This window comes from Fistularia commersonii, chromosome 18, assembly GCF_037954325.1.
Source record: "Fistularia commersonii isolate RoL2024-O1a breed Wild chromosome 18, RoL_Fcom_v1.0, whole genome shotgun sequence".
NCBI lineage: Eukaryota > Metazoa > Chordata > Actinopteri > Syngnathiformes > Fistulariidae > Fistularia > Fistularia commersonii.
The window spans coordinates 8,354,108-8,370,331 of NC_141301.1; the positions used below are offsets into that span (position 1 = coordinate 8,354,108).

At 39.2% G+C, this 16,224-nt stretch overlaps 1 pseudogene; it reads right to left on the reverse strand.

Annotated features, from left to right (window-relative positions):
- The window catches only part of LOC147224293 (cilia- and flagella-associated protein 337-like), a 38,115-nt pseudogene that overhangs the window by 6,454 nt on the left and 15,437 nt on the right, over nucleotides 1–16,224 (reverse strand).

The window sequence follows — 16,224 nt, forward strand, 5'->3', positions numbered from 1 at the left end:
GTATACACAAATAGATTTATACAAACAGATGCATAATTTATGCAATGCATAAAATTATATATAAATTGCTACTTAATCCTCTTTCTATAACTGATGTTGTCCTAGTCTCTAGAGTTTGAGCAAACTCTTTTCAAATCCCCCCCAAACAGTCCCATAGTAGGGAATCCGGGGCGCATTTTCAATAGTTTGAACTTGGGAATAATTAACTCAAAAATTAAAATACAGATGATAAGATTCAATGGAAACCTAAAATTATCTTGGTTGGGTTGCATGTCTGAAACAAGGAGGCTGAGAATGTCAGATCTAACAATTTTAAACAGCTTCAAGGTTTACAAAATGCGTAATGCAGTTCCCTCTGGCCTTCTCTGTACTTCTCTGCTAGCATTCTCAAAGCAAATACTGCATCTGTAGTACTCTTTCTAGGCATGAATCCATACTGCTGTTCACGAATGTTGAGTTCTGCTCTCAGTCTAGTTTCCACTAGTCTCTCCCATAATTTCATTGTATCGGTTATCAACTTTATCCCTCTATAATTGCCGCAATTCTGCACTCCACCCTTATTGTTAAAATTGGGCACCATCACACTTCTTCTCCTTTTGACAGGCATCTTCTCTCTCCTTAAGATCCTGTTGAATAATCTAGTCAGAAACTCTACTGCTACCTCTCTTAGACACTTCCACACCTCCACAGGTATATCATCAGGACCCACTGCCTTTCCACTCTCCTTCAATGCCTTCCTCACTTCACTTTTACTAATCTGTGCTATTCTGTGGTCTAAAATAGTCACCTTTTCTACCCTTGCCTCTCTTTCTTTTTCCACATTCATCAGCTCTTCAAGTTATTCTTTCCATCTTCCCACTACTCTTCGAGCATCTTTTAATACATTTCACTCACTATCCTGAATCACCCAGACCTGTTGTACATGCTTTCCATTGTTATTTCTCTGTTTTGCCACCCTATATAGATTCTCTCCCTCTTTACTGTCAAACCGCACATACAAGTCATCGTACGCCCTTTGTTTTCCCTTTGCTACCTCTATTTTTATCTTACGTTGTATCTCCCTATACACCTGTCTGTTCTCTTTAGTACTCTGTGTCCCACTTCTTCTTTGCTAACTGCTTTCTCTGTATTTACTCCTGCACTTCCTCCTTCCACCACCAAGTCTCCTTATCTACTTTCCTTCCAGATGACACACCAAGTACTTTCCTACCTGATAGCACTAGCTGTAGTTGTCCAATCATCTGGAAGCTCTCCCTGACCACCCGCAGCCCTTCTCAACTCCTCCCTGAAAACCATACAACACTCCTTCCTTTTCAGCTTCCACCACTTTGTCCTCTGCTCTGCTTTTGTCCTCTTGATCTTCCTTGTTACCAGAGTCATCCTTCAAACCAGCATCTTATGCTATCTGGCTACACTCTCACCTATAACTACTTTGTAGTCACTGATCTCTGTCAGGTCACCTCATCTATACAAGATGTGATCTACCTGGGTGTTCCTACCTCCGCTCTTATAAGTCACCATTATATCCACTTTCCCTCTCTGCATCATGTCAACCAACTCTCTGCCTTTTCTTGTCCAGTCCCAATATTCAAAGTCCCTACTCTCAGTCCCAGAGTCTGAGACTGAGAGTCTCCTGATTGTGAACATGCTTTGGAAGACACCGATCAGTGCCGCCCTGAGGCTGGACTGGAAAAATCCATTTTGCTAAAATGACCTCTTTAAAATCAGAATGAATAAACCATGAAAACAAGACAAAAAAAGTCTTGCAAAGCTGTGTTACTAAATTTGTCTGCTTAAGATATCAAGCTGCTTACTAGTGACTCTGTCCATCAGGTGTCCTCAGCTTTTTCCATATTGCTGTCCCATACTATAATTTCGCCATTGCAGCTTCCTGCACACATGCACATCCATGCACAAATGTGATGGAGTAAGTACAAAGGAGAACTTTTTAAAGTTAGTAATAACACAAACTACCTATTCAATGAGAGTTTTGTGTGTGTGTGTGTGTGTGTGTGTGTGTGTGTGTGTGTGTGTGTGTGTGTGTGTGTGTGTGTGTGTGTGTGTTGAAGAGAGAAAGAGATTGATTTTATAATAAGGCAAAAGAGCCAGCAAAGAGGTGTGAAAAGGTGTGTGTGTATGGATGAGAACATATATTGAACGTATAAAATATATGAGAGAATAAGATGCCTGCATTATTTATGAAGCCCACTGCCAGCTTCTGTATTTCAAGTGACTTTTATCACTCCCTGAGTGCACACATGTGCTCATCCACGTGAATGTGCGTCCACATGTGCACAGGTTGGTGATACAGAGAGGGACAGTGGTGTTGTAACAGTAAATTATCTGCGCTTCAATTTTAGTTAGAGCTACTGCATGGCCCTCTGGGCAACTTCTGGAAATAAACTGAGCAACAAATAATTGCCCAAAAGCAAATAACCTGGTGCATTTTCATTTGGCAGGAGGTAAATATGTGTAAAACACTCACAGATGACCAATCACCAACTGAGATACCAGATGGATTTTGAAGAAATCGAAAGCACTCACCTTAAAATGATATTCTATCTTCTTTACCTGATTTCTATGCTTTCATTCCTACATCTAAAACATTTCAACAGAGTTGATTTGTGGTAAGAATGGAAGTAATCAGTAACAGAGGATTAAGCAATTTAAGGAAACCGAAAAGTATATGAAAAGTATATTTGTATATATAAGTCTGTCTGTCTATCTGTCTGTCTGTGTATCAAAGACAGACAGAGGGAGAGAGAGAGAGAAAGAAAGCGAAAGAAGCCAAACAGCACAATGCAGGACCTGGAATATTTATGAGGACGCTTCGTCCCCTCATCAGACAAAATGTTCTTGCGGTATCTTGAACTGACGAAAGACATGAACAAGTGTGAGTGTACATGCACGCACGCACAACAAAAATTTAGACACACATACACGCATCGAGTACCAGAGACATCCAAGTCTAAAAGAACATTACATTGACTTCAGTGAGAGCTTGTTACAATGCTGCAACTGCCTGAACTTGGCAAGAATAACAAAGATTTTGGCAGGACACATGCTCTGACGTGAACGCAGCATTACTCACAGCAACCCTGAAGAAATTGGCTGTCGAGTGAAACTAATGTGTCATTGGTTTTAAAATGCTGCTTTTGTGCTCAATGAATTGGAAGAGCAATGATTTGCAAAAGTAGTTTATGCGTAAAATAACAGAGATAGATCACATTCACCTTTTCCTGTATTATGTAAATAAGTATTGAAAGGGAGCACACACTTACCTAGAAAGGGTCAGAAAGGGTGACTATTTTTAAATTAATTGCCAGGCATTTGCCCATTCAATTGTAACAGCATCCATCCACCCATCCTCTGCCACTTATCCTGCACTCAGGGTCGCGGGAGATGCTGGAGCCAATCCCTGCAGTCATCGGGTGAGGGGCGGGGTTCACCCTGGACCGGTCACCAGTCAATCACAGGGCCTCATACAAGGGCAGGCAACATTCACTTACTCACTCATTCACGGCGATTTTCACGATTTTTTCCGAATTAACCTGCTGTATATTTTTGAAATGTGGGAGGAAACCGTGGAACCCAGAAGAAACCCACACAGACACGGGGAGAACATGCAAACTCCACACAGAAAGAACTGCACCAGGGTCCTTCATGCTGTGAGGCTGAAGCTCAAACCATCGTGCCATCATGTCGCCTATACCAGTGGTCACCGACCTTTTTATCACCACAGACCGGTCAACACTTGACAATTTTACCAGGGGGTGCGGAACATGTAGATTGTCTATATTGCGGCGATTGTCTAATAAACGTCGATCCACCTTTTCCTCTTCGAAAAGAAACTTTCCGTGTGGCATCTATTTTACTCATTTTGCCAGCTTTTGTGGGTTACATTTTTGGCGCTCAAGGGACCAAGATGTAACCGAGAGATTCTGGTCATTTTTCAAAATAAAAGATTGTTCAGACTCAGATAATAGATCCAACTGAAATAATTGATTATTTCTTGTGCGGACCGGTATCAATTGATTCATGGACCGGTACTGTTTCGCGGCCTTGGGGTTGGGGACCACCGGCCTACACCTCGTCATCTGTAACAGCATTGCTCATAAAAATAAAAATAAAAGGTCAGAAAAAATGGGGGCACCTACAAATAAAACCAAGGCTGCATTTTAGTTTGTTTGGGAACATTTAGGTTCATGTTAAGGATACCACTGAATCGAGTGTGTCAAAAAATGTCAATGCACCATACAAGCTTCAATGCATTGAATGATAGGACTTTCCAAAGTGAAAGACATTAAATACGGTTCCTGAAGGAGCTAAATATTTATTCACAAGGTGATGTTTTGCAACCACATTTTAGAATAGGAGGAAACACAACTTCAAAAACATACCAACATGCAATCCCTATCATCCCACAGATAAACACGGAAACAAAATGCACACTAACACACAAACTCACACACACAGACAAGCACAGATGCACACCAGAAAGACAGGAAATGCTCAGTCTTAATTCTCACTCCAACTGAGTTCAATAAACATATTTAAATTTGGCATTTGGATTAAACTGGAGATGGAGATGTGTGTGTGTGCATGTGTGCGTGTATGTGTGTACGTGTACACACACAAAGACACACATTTGAGTAGCTGTCAAGTAATACAGCAAGCTAACTGGGAGATGAGATGAGGAAGTAAATTGAGGTGAGCAAGAGGTGCATATTTGGGAAAAAGCAACACACCAACACACACCAAGAATGTATCTTGGTAGGGTTAGTAATGTAAAATATATATATACATACATACATACATACATACATACATACATACATACATACATAATTGTATATTTAAAGCATTGCAAGTATTGTGTTATTTTATTCTCAAAAAAAGATAGAAAGATAGATAGATAGATAGATAGATAGATAGATAGATAGATAGATAGATAGATAGATAGATAGATAGATAGATAGATAGATAGATAGATAGATAGATAGATAGATAGATAGATAGATAGATAGATAGATAGATAGAAAATGAACCAGACACCTCCTTGCTGTGAAGAGGAAGCTTTAACCAGTGCCCCAGGTTGAGAATCTTCTATTCAAAATACTACTACATTCTCTGTGCGGAATTTTGCTTTATATCCATTTTTCGAAATATCAATTTTCTATCAAGCTCCATGTAGACCTACTGATATCTATCATCATCTGTCCCTTTCTTCATCTCGCTACTGTAGCGGTTTACGGGTCTCTGCACAGACCTTCAAACTGAACTTTCGTATGTGAGGTGAACTGATGCTAAATTAAACATTGAGAAGCCCGTTGGAGAAAACAGATGGCCTTATGGTTGCAGAAGTGGTCGGAGACTGAAAGAATGTCAGTTCAACCTGCCAGCCAAATACAGAATTCAAAGAAAGTCATGAGGGCTAAAGTGCTTTGTTGGTGTATCAAAGTGTGTCCTTAAGACTTTAGGGCATTGGTTTTTGCCATTTTAACTTGTGAAACATGTTTAATATAAGACTTTCTTTTTAGCTTAGCTGAGTGTTGCTGTCAGTTTTGAATATGGTTTGGTCTGACAGCTTGTTGAATGGAGTCCAGTGTAAATGGGGGGAATCCCAGGGGATAAAGTCAATAAAACCAAAAAGCCTTTTTAAACGTACATGCAAACTTTAAAGAACATCCAAAGACTGCATAAGTCAAAAGATTTAATGATGGATTTACTGAAAGCTGGGGGAAAATGTCATGCAACCACATTGAGACGCCGAATCTGCTCTGTTTCTGGAATTTAATGAACAATGTTTTCACAGATTGCAATTCTAGTCACGCTTCTGTGAAACATTTTGTTTGTGTTTGAAATATTTCGTACGACTGATGATGAAAATATGAAATACAAAAATAAATGCAATATCCTACCTGCCATTAGGTGTTTTTGGCTGTCTTGTTTATTTGATTTGTCTAATGGATAAAAACATCATGATCGCCAAAAAATAAAGGGCTGTTGCAAGATTCATAGGATTCTTTTTCACATCAAGGCAACCTTTTTTAAAGACACATCAGTTCAATTGTCAAAATACAAGGTTGTTCCTTTCTTTCTGAAAATACTTCCTGGTTACATTTTCAAAATGTACAATGAAATGGTTTTTGGCAATGTTGTGTAGACTATATATCTCAGTGGTTAATATAAATAGACATACAATTTTTTTGTGTCATTGATATGTTCTTATCTATTTATGATTGCTAAAATATTTAGATTGTAATGGAAAATTAGATTTTCAGTTCACACGGCACGGGAGGTTGAGCAATCGTCTCAGGAATCAAATATTCCTGGTCCGGTTCCCGGTTCCTCCTGGTTTGTCAAAGTGTTGTTGAGCACGACACCGGCTGGTCGGCGCCAGGGGAGCGCCTACTGCTCATGGTTTATCCATGATGGCTTAATTGCAGGGAATGAATTTCCCCACGGGAATTAATAAAGGATAAATGATTATTATAAAGAGGCTTTGTAAAGGCATGCAGATGAAACACTGTTAACCTTCTGTAAAAACAGTGAGAAAAGAATCCAGAGTACAACTCAAACAAAAGCCCAGAGTTCAGTCAAGGACATTTAAACCCAGAAACCATTAACATTAGAGTAGATTTTCTTTAATTATCAATCAATTATGAATATGAATTATTGATATCATTATACCATTCTGCCAGAATATGGAACAGCCTAATTTGCAGATAATCTCTCAGTTGCTAGTAGTCAGTCTTCCCTTCAGGACCCCATAAAATGTCATATTTTATACCAAGGTTTTGTCCTTTTTTTAATGTTACAATTATAATTTAAAACACCTAATTACATACAACTAATACTACAAAAATGATAATGATAATATATAAACTGCAGATAAACTGTTGTGAAAACGAGTAATAAAACAAAGGAAAGACTTCACCAATAGAAGGATGAAAAAGCAAGATAAGCTGCTGATGAAGATGAAATACTAGTTGCCCTAGAATGGGAATAGTATAGGTCATTGCAGTGGTAATACATCATCTAACCGAGTATATCAATACCAAAGTGGCATAACGTGTAAACAGTGTGTAATTGGGGCTTTTTAAAATAGGCTATGATTTGATTGCAACCCCAAGAAGAATATAAGTCAAACCAGCACTGCTCTGCTTTATTCCTAATTAAGTGAACATCATACATCAAACCTGTGTGTTGAATTTTGGTCAGCTGGCATTTGTTGAGTTGGGTAAGAAAGTGTGGCATAATAGATGTGAGAAAAACCTGAGTTAGCTTGATCCACAACTTCCTTTTTCATTGAAGTCAATTTGAGGGTGTCTTTTAGGCTATGATTGAACAACGCTGATTGATATTTCAAGAGAGATTGACTCCAGTCAATTTCATTATTTGCTCTGGGAGAGTAGACAGAGGATTCCCTCTGCCCAAATCCCCTATCTTAGATGAGTGCATCAAACTTCTGTGGCACTGATTGGAAGCTACTCTCTGAGATGATATTCTTGGGGGTCACATTTTACACTGAAGACAGATGACAGTCTGTTGGACGATGCTTGAAAAAAGGCCAACTTGGGCCATTTGCTGTGACAGCCCAAAAGTGATACTGCATTGCGGTAGTGGCAGATTCCCTGTCAAATGGTCACGTCAAACCAGAAGCTTAGTTCCACCAATCTACCTGATGATGGCACATGCTGGAGTTGAAGGGTCTGTGTGTTTGTGACCATATAATTGTCATGTCACTGAGGGGTTATACACACTTGGATGGTTGCTTTGACTTAAACATTCGTGGTACGCCACCAATATGTTTCTCTATGTATACTGTACCATGCACTATGAGAACTCTGGTTAAACTTGAATTATTATTGAAATGCTGGAAACGGGAATTTTCACAGTCAGTTTATTTTATACTGTGCTGTGGAAAGACATGCAGCATTAAGGTTGGCATTTAATGACAGCAAACCTATTCGGTTGAAGGCAAGTAATGAGCTCAAGGGACTTCAGTTTCCTTATATTGAGGTGTCATCCCACGAGTGTCATCAAGTTATTCCATTTCTCTTTTCTCCCATTAGCACCCATGGGCCTCTTAGACTACTTTTTTTTTTCTTAGAGACTGGATCAGTCTGTGTAATGCAAAGGCTTAAAGTACCCCCGTAATTCATGATGTCATCATAATAGCACTTGACTTCTAAATGCCTTTGAGTATGAACGCAACCCCCTGCTAGAATTTCTTGGCATGAATGCTAACCCACCAAAAGGCTTTTATAGGATAACAAGGTCTCATCAGGAATTACTATTGTTAAAATGTGTCTGTCCTCATGGAGTAGAATTTGATGATGAGGCCTCTAGGGATCTAGTGTGAAAAACAGTGTTTCTCCCCTCAGCTCCATAAACACTTCCCTGATCTGCAATGCAGAAGAGAGGTAGTCTACACAGAGCCTTTCAATTTTTTTGTGGTGTCGGCTTATATGCCATTCTGATAAAGCTGAAGGTAAAGTAATATCCAATTGCACCATTTATTTATTTTTTTTAAACTCCTCAGACACAGCTTCTTTCAACTCAAAAGTTTAGAGGGAAAAATTCTGCTATATTTGTTTAACATTTTAAAAATAAAGGTCTCAGCTAATCAGTTTTCCGGGTTGCCATGGTCTCAACAGGAGAATTAATTGGGTCCTGCAGTCCATCACTTGCATCTGAAATGCTGAGAATAAGGGTCTAAAATCTCCTCAACCCAGCAGAGGGACATATTCTTTATACAGTCTTTCAGTCTGAGTTTGGATTCCATGAGGAAATCTTGCCAAAGGAGCTCATTGTAAACCTGATCTTGTATTATAGACACTGCAGTGGGTTTATCCAGCCTTAGCTTTTTGGCCTTCCATCCCCTGTGACACTCACTTTAACTGTCCACATTATGCTGTTAACATCACCTTTAGCCACATTTGAAATATTCAGGCCTTGAACTGCCATTTCACTTCTTGCTAGTACGCATTTATTTTTAAATGTGTTGCAGAGGGACATTTTTATATAGATTCCTGCAACTTTGTACTAAACTGAGCAGTACCACAATTGAAGTTATTCTCAAAGACGTCTGACTTAATAGAGGTGAGTATTGTGTTCCTTTCCTTTACTTTTCAGACCTTTGCACACTGTTGTGCATAGCTTCTTCCAGCATAGTCTCAATTTCAATTTAGCGCATTAATGTCATAATGTTGCAAAAAATTACATGATATATAAACGTAAAGATATGTCACCAACTTGACATCTTAGTCGTGAATTATCTCCTCTTCCATAACTCTAAACTGGCATATTTTAATCAGCTACTTAAAAGCAACCATAAACTTGTCTATTGGCACAATGTGTATTAAATGATGGGCGTAGTAAAACTCTGAATGCTCTCCAGTGCTGTGTCATTATTATCAGCAGTATCTGGAGGTGTGTGGAAAATTCCATTACCACACACACAAGACGTGATTGAGCAACAAATGTTTCCTTGCGTCTTGTTAATTTGAATTTGCCAGGAAAATGGACATGTTAAAATTGTTTCAAGGCATGCCTTAAATTATCCAATAGGTTTCCCTACTTTTTATGAATGGCATGGACTGAATTCAATTCAAAGTTGTCACCCTCATTACCTTTGCGCTGTACTGCGCAGTTTAACGCTCCCCAATGTACTTTAAAGTAGAATGCAGCAATTTAAAAAACAATAATGTGCCTCAACCTTTTTTGTCAAATATTAATATCCACAACCTCTACTACCCTAAAGCCATAAGGCAAACATTTCAGATCGCAAAGCTCAAGCTACCATTTAAATTCACTGCCACGGGACAAATGTGGGATTGTAACACAAGAAACATTTTAACAATCACACAGTATTTTTAAAATACTTCTAATAGGTTCAACATCCATCTGTCTCTACTATCTCTGCAATAAAAAATGGAGGACCAGATAGGATTCTGCTGAAGTTAGTAACTCACTTGGTGGACAGAAACACACAATAAATAAATTAAATGAGCCATGTCTGACCATAGTGGCTTTAAATTTTAGTTTTTACTGTCATTTTATTGTCTTGTGTGTAATTAATTTCTATGACACATCCCCACAAATGTACAAAATAAACCACCTCGGAAAAGTCAAATTCTAGTCTGGCAATACCTCTCACAGCCCATCATTGATATGCCTCTCTTATGCAGGAGGACTTGTGATATTGACACATTTTGGCCAAAGCTAGCATTCAAGCCCCCAGCTACTGGCCAGAAATTTCATATATGACAGAAAAATGCTTGCTTTACATTAAAATCCTTCACTACTATGCTTCTTCCCCATACATGTATATGTTTTAAGCACAGAGAGGTGATAAATAATTAGTCTTGTTGAAACATACCCCCATGGAAAAAATGAAAGGTTGAAAGATGGCATTTCTCATGAAGAAACATTGTTTTTATTTTATGTAAAAAAAAAAAAAAACACTCAGTGCTGCTTCCCATTCTACTTTCCTCTCCCCGTAATGTGAAACAAATGCTAAGCTTTTATTATTGATACCAAGTCAGGAGAGAAAGAAAACTTTCACTTCAGAGAGCAAAGGTATTCAAATCATTTCAGGGTTAAGTCGTGACACACTGAATTCTGTTGTATCAAACAAATAATGAAGAGCTCTACCACGAGTACGGTCTATTTACTCTTTGTTACACTCTACTTGTTTACAGAGCTCTTTTTAATGTTTTTTTTTTCAGTTTTCATGAATGACATCTGATTTTTCTGCTATTTATTTTAAACTATCCAACAGTTTTAAACTGTCCATTCAGTTTAAAGTCATGGAAAATCTGATATCAAACTAAATTATGAATGCTTTAGAGTAATTTTGGTATGAGAAGGCTGACTATTGAATGCAGTAAGGGGATTTTCAAAAAGTTTTTATTTTTGTCTGCGTAGGTTTGCTCCAGGTTCTCCAGTTTCCTGATTTCAGTTCTCCTGTTTTCTCCCACCTTCCAAAAACATGCAGCAGGTTCACTGGGAAAACTGCCCCAAATGAGTGACTATATGTATGCGGTTGACCGCCGACCAGTCCAGGGTGTACCCTGCCTCTCACCTGATGACTGCGAGGATAGGCTCCAGCATCCCCTGAGTGCAGGATAAGCGGCAGAAGATGACGGATGGTTCTTTTTATCACATTAATAAGGTCATATATTTGTAACATTATCAGCCTTAGGTTTCTCCCTTTATAGCATAAGTGAAGTGTTTCAGTTGGAGTGGACAAGAATACTTCATGAAAGTCCGTTCATGGTCATCAATATCCTGCCGCCATGATTCACAAAATGATTCAAAAGGTTTCCTGTCAACTGTAGCTACTGCTAAATTATTTAAGCTTGGATACTTGTTTATTTTTTTCTAATTTCTAGTAAGTACTATCACATTCAACAACTCCTCTGTACTACAATAATCAATCAGTATTATGGTTAAATGGAAAAAGTACTGATCATACATATTAATAAGTATATTATCTATTAATGTACAAGATATAAATATATATTTGTGTGTGCATGTTATTGCATGACATATGAATATAAATATAAAATATATACATTTATTGTTATCAACATTACGATTGTAGTTAGAGGGGAAGAGAGTTCAACCGTTGGTAATAATCATGCAATCTCACACAATTACTTTGATTCTTTACGGCAAAGCGGATTCACATTTTAAGTGCCATTAACAGTGACACAACAGGTTCCATGTTGAAAACTGGAGAGAAGATGGATTGTGTAATTAAATGGCTCACAGTGAGGCTGCTGATTCTGTAGCGAATGACTTGTCACTGTCGGTGTATGTCCGATCCTCCTCTTGTTTTCACAGGCAATGCAACGCATGTGGCTTTGTTTTCACAAGGGCTCATGGGATCAACTGGCTGATGTGGTTGATTATATTTACTGCCTTTAGAATATTTATTTATTTCATCTGTTGAGAATCGGCATGTAAAGCAGAGTGTCTATGCAGCACTTGATTTCAGTTACACCGCAGTCAAAACAAAGCAAAGTCAAATTACAGGAAAGTAAGTCATGTGGAAGTAAGTATCTGTCACAAAGAAAATACAAAGTAAACATGCATGTCGGGAATGACAATTAATGCATGTGCATTGTATCATTGCCAATACCCCATACAGCTATTACCCTATATGGGATCTGTGGTTAGCACTTTAAGGCCAGCCAGTGCCTTGATATTAGATTAGATTCAGCTTTATTGTCATTACACAATTACAGGGCAACAAAATGCAGTGTATACATGTTCTAGCTGTGCTTGTGTTTCGGTTCTCTCCAAGGCATTCATGCTTATACCTGCATGGTAAAACATGTAATATTTCAAAAATGTAAATCAGAATATGTGAATGTGACTGTATGGGTTTAAGTGTACACATCACTCACCATATGTCAGCTGAGATTGAAATCGAACAGAATAAGTGCCACAGATGATGGATGGATGTGTTAACCATGTTTGAAGACATATATAACAACCAGCCAAGAAACTGGTTGGGATTCTTGGAAAAACTATTTGTCAAACTGAGCTGATCCTATAGCTTGATAATGTAACCAGACTCTGTTGGTAGGTTAGCAATGAATAACTGATATTTTCTTGTGATATTCAGACAGCATCATAAAATGCATTAAGGGGAACAGCAGCATTACCTTTTGAGAAAGCAATATGGCAAAGCTGTCATCTGTCATTGGATCTCAAGATGCAGAAAGCTATGCCAAGTGGGCCACTCAACTCCAACGAAATTCTTCCATAAGGGGCAGACATTTCTCCGCAGCTCTGATTGTAGATCAGCAAACCTATGTGTCTGTGAAGATTCCCTGTCATTCAGATAATGGCCATCCGTTGTCAGATCTTATTGTGGCAACAAGGCTGAATTGAACTGAAGAAGCCTGTCAGATGAGAGGTGAAACGCTCTCAAGGACAAAATGTCAATTCGCCACGATAACACTTGACAACAAATGATCCAAGCTAGATCATATCTGCAGTCTGATGATCAATACATAAAAAAACACCCAAGCATTTAGCAAATAAGCTCCCTATTGCATAACTACATAGCCATAAACACAAGCCAGCATAAAGAATCATATACTTAACTAAGACCGCACAACCGGGTTAAAGTTGAGGTTCAATTGCATGTCTTTGGTGCATGACAGGGAAAATAAAAAAGCAAACTCAGGTTGGTAATAAAAGCAAATTTATACATTGGAATTTGCATTTTGTATTGTGTGTTATATATTTTGAATCACCATTAATTTATTCATATGTGTATGTGCATGAACACTATGTAATTTCATCACCGCCAATGTTAAATGTCAAATAACTCACAGTCTAAATCTCTACAGTGTACACATGATGCAGACAGAAACATAGTGTATCTCAGTAGGAATGGCATTCATTTAAATTCATAAATATGTAATGTTCACGAGGTATTCAATTTTTAATGAGTAACTTCAAGTTCCTTCTGAGGAGTCTTTTGTTGACTCCTGTCACTTTATGTTTAGTGTCTTTGCATCATGTTTAAGCATTCTGTCCAACTGTCCAACTCTAGTGAGGTTGTGTGTGTGTGTGTGTGTGTGTGTGTGTGTGTGTGTGTGTGTTTTCACATACTTTGACCTCCCCCATCAGAGCCACCGGTAAAAAGCAGTCTTTGTGACATCTAGAGCCATGGTGGAGATCCCAGCATTACCATGGCAACAGCATTACCATGCTTGACCTTCTGGCCTGTATCAGACATCCAGCAGATCACAGAGGAGGCGGAGTCACTACTTAAAACCTGCTGAGGATGTCACTTGGTAAAAACATTATATATTGTGGGCATTGAGTCTCTGCTACAGCAACACCAGGCTTTACACATAGTTTCTCTTGCTATTAAGGATTCATTTCTTCACGATTAAATGTGCAACTGATACAGAAAGTAAAATGGGAAGTTATGTAGTAGAATATATGAGTGACTGTGTCTCTCAGTTCTTCTCTAAATTGGGAATGCGTTACCTATTATGTGTGTCAAGTGGCTCTCTTTGCAGGGAACTAATGTCTGCAGTGAAAGCAGTGCAGTAAAGCAAAGGAAAAATAAAGTACTTCATTATTGCTCTATAAACCCCACACTGTGTTTCATTCTTTTGTCAGGATTATTTCAAACGGTATTAAACTAAGCATTCCCTCCTTGTACTGTTAAAAGGTTGCTTCTATTTGTGGCCAGTGGTGATTGTGCTGAATCCGACTGATATGGTTCGGTCATGTACAAAGGAGGGATAGAGAATATATTGGTAGACGGATGCTGGAAAGAAGAAGAAGGTGATCGTGCTGAATATATACTGAATTTTTTTTTTTATTAATGCTAGTGCTAGTGCTTGTTCTTCTTCTTCTTCTTCTTCTCCTTTTCGGCATTTCCCTTCAGGGGTCACCACAACAAATCAACCTTCTCCATCTAACCTTATTCTCTGTATCCTCCTCTCAGACCAACTACCTTCATATCCTCTCTCACTATGACCATAAATCTTCTCTTTGGTCTTCCTCCAGACCTTCTACCTGGCAGCTCCAATTCCAGCATCTGTCTACCAATATACTCACTATTACTACTCTGGAGATGACCAAACTATCTCAGCCTGGCTTCCCTGACCTTCTCTGCAAAGCATCTAACATGTGCTGTTCCTCCCATAAACTCATTCCTGAACCTATCCATCCTGGTCACTCCAAAAGAGAACCTTAGCATCTTCATTTCCGCGACCTGTCGCTCTTCCTCCAGTCTTTTCGTCATTGTCACTGTTTCTAGGCCATACAGCATCGCTGGTCTCATCACTGTTTTGTTCACCTTTCCTTTCATTCTGGCTGACAGTGTTCTATCGCATAATACTGCTGACACTTTCCTCCATCCATTCCAACCTGCTTAACTTTTACATAGTCTCCGCTGCCCTGGACTGTTGATTCCATGTACCTGAAATCTTCCAGTTTCTTGATCTCCACTCCCTGGAGCCCAACCGTACCACACAGGTTTCTCTTATTCACACACATATAGAGTATATGTGTGTGAATAAGAGACATACTCTTCTTGCTGCGACCAACCTTCATTCCTCTCCTTTCCAGCGCATACCCACTCGCATGCCTGTCCATTACCACTGCAAACAAGAAGGGGCTCAGAGATGATCCCTGATGGAGTACCGCCTCCACCTTGAACTTCTCTGTTACCCCCACAGTACACCGCACAACTGTCTCACAGCTAGCACACATGTCCTACACCAGTCTAACATACTTCTCTGCAACTCCAGATTTCCTCATACAATACCAGATTTCCTCTCTTGGCACCCTGTCATATGCTTTTTCTAGGTTTACAAAATGCGTAATGCAGTTCCCTCTGGCCTTCTCTGTACTTCTCTGCTAGCATTCTCAAAGCAAATACTCCATCTGTAGTACTCTTTCTAGGCATGAAGCCATACTGCTGTTCACAAATGCTGACTTCTGCTCTCAGTCTAGTTTCCACTAGTCTTTCCATTAACTTCATTGTATGGCTCATCAACTTTACCCCTCTATAGTTGCCACAATTCTGCATATACCCTTTCTTAAAAATGGGCACCATCACACTTCTCCGTTTGTACTTTCCTACCTGTCTCCCTGATAGCACTAGCTGTAGTTGTCCAATCATCTGGAAGCTCTCCCTGACCACCCGCAGCCCTTCTCAACTCCTCCCTGAAAACCATACAACACTCCTTCCTTTTCAGCTTCCACCACTTTGTCCTCTGCTCTGCTTTTGTCCTCTTGATCTTCCTTGACACCAGAGTCATCCTACAAACCAGCATCTTATGCTGTCTGGCTACACTCTCACCTATAACTACTTTGTAGTCACTGATCTCTTTCAGGTTACCTCATCTATACAAGATGTCGTCTACCTGTGTGCTCCTACCTTGCTCTTATAAGGTAACCTATGTTCCTGTCTTTCCTGGAAAAAAGGGTTCACTTCAGCCATTTCCATCCCTCTGCGTTCCTATCCTGTATACCAAATCTGCCCATCTATTCTTCATCCCTGCTATTTTCTGCACTAACAAGCCCACCGAAGTCTGCACTAATTACCACTCTCTCATCTCTGGGGATATTCAGCATCACTTCATCTAACTCATTCCAGAACTTCTACTTGTCCTCAAACTCACATCCCACCTGCGGGGCATAGCCGCTAACAACATCGATCTATCTGAAATT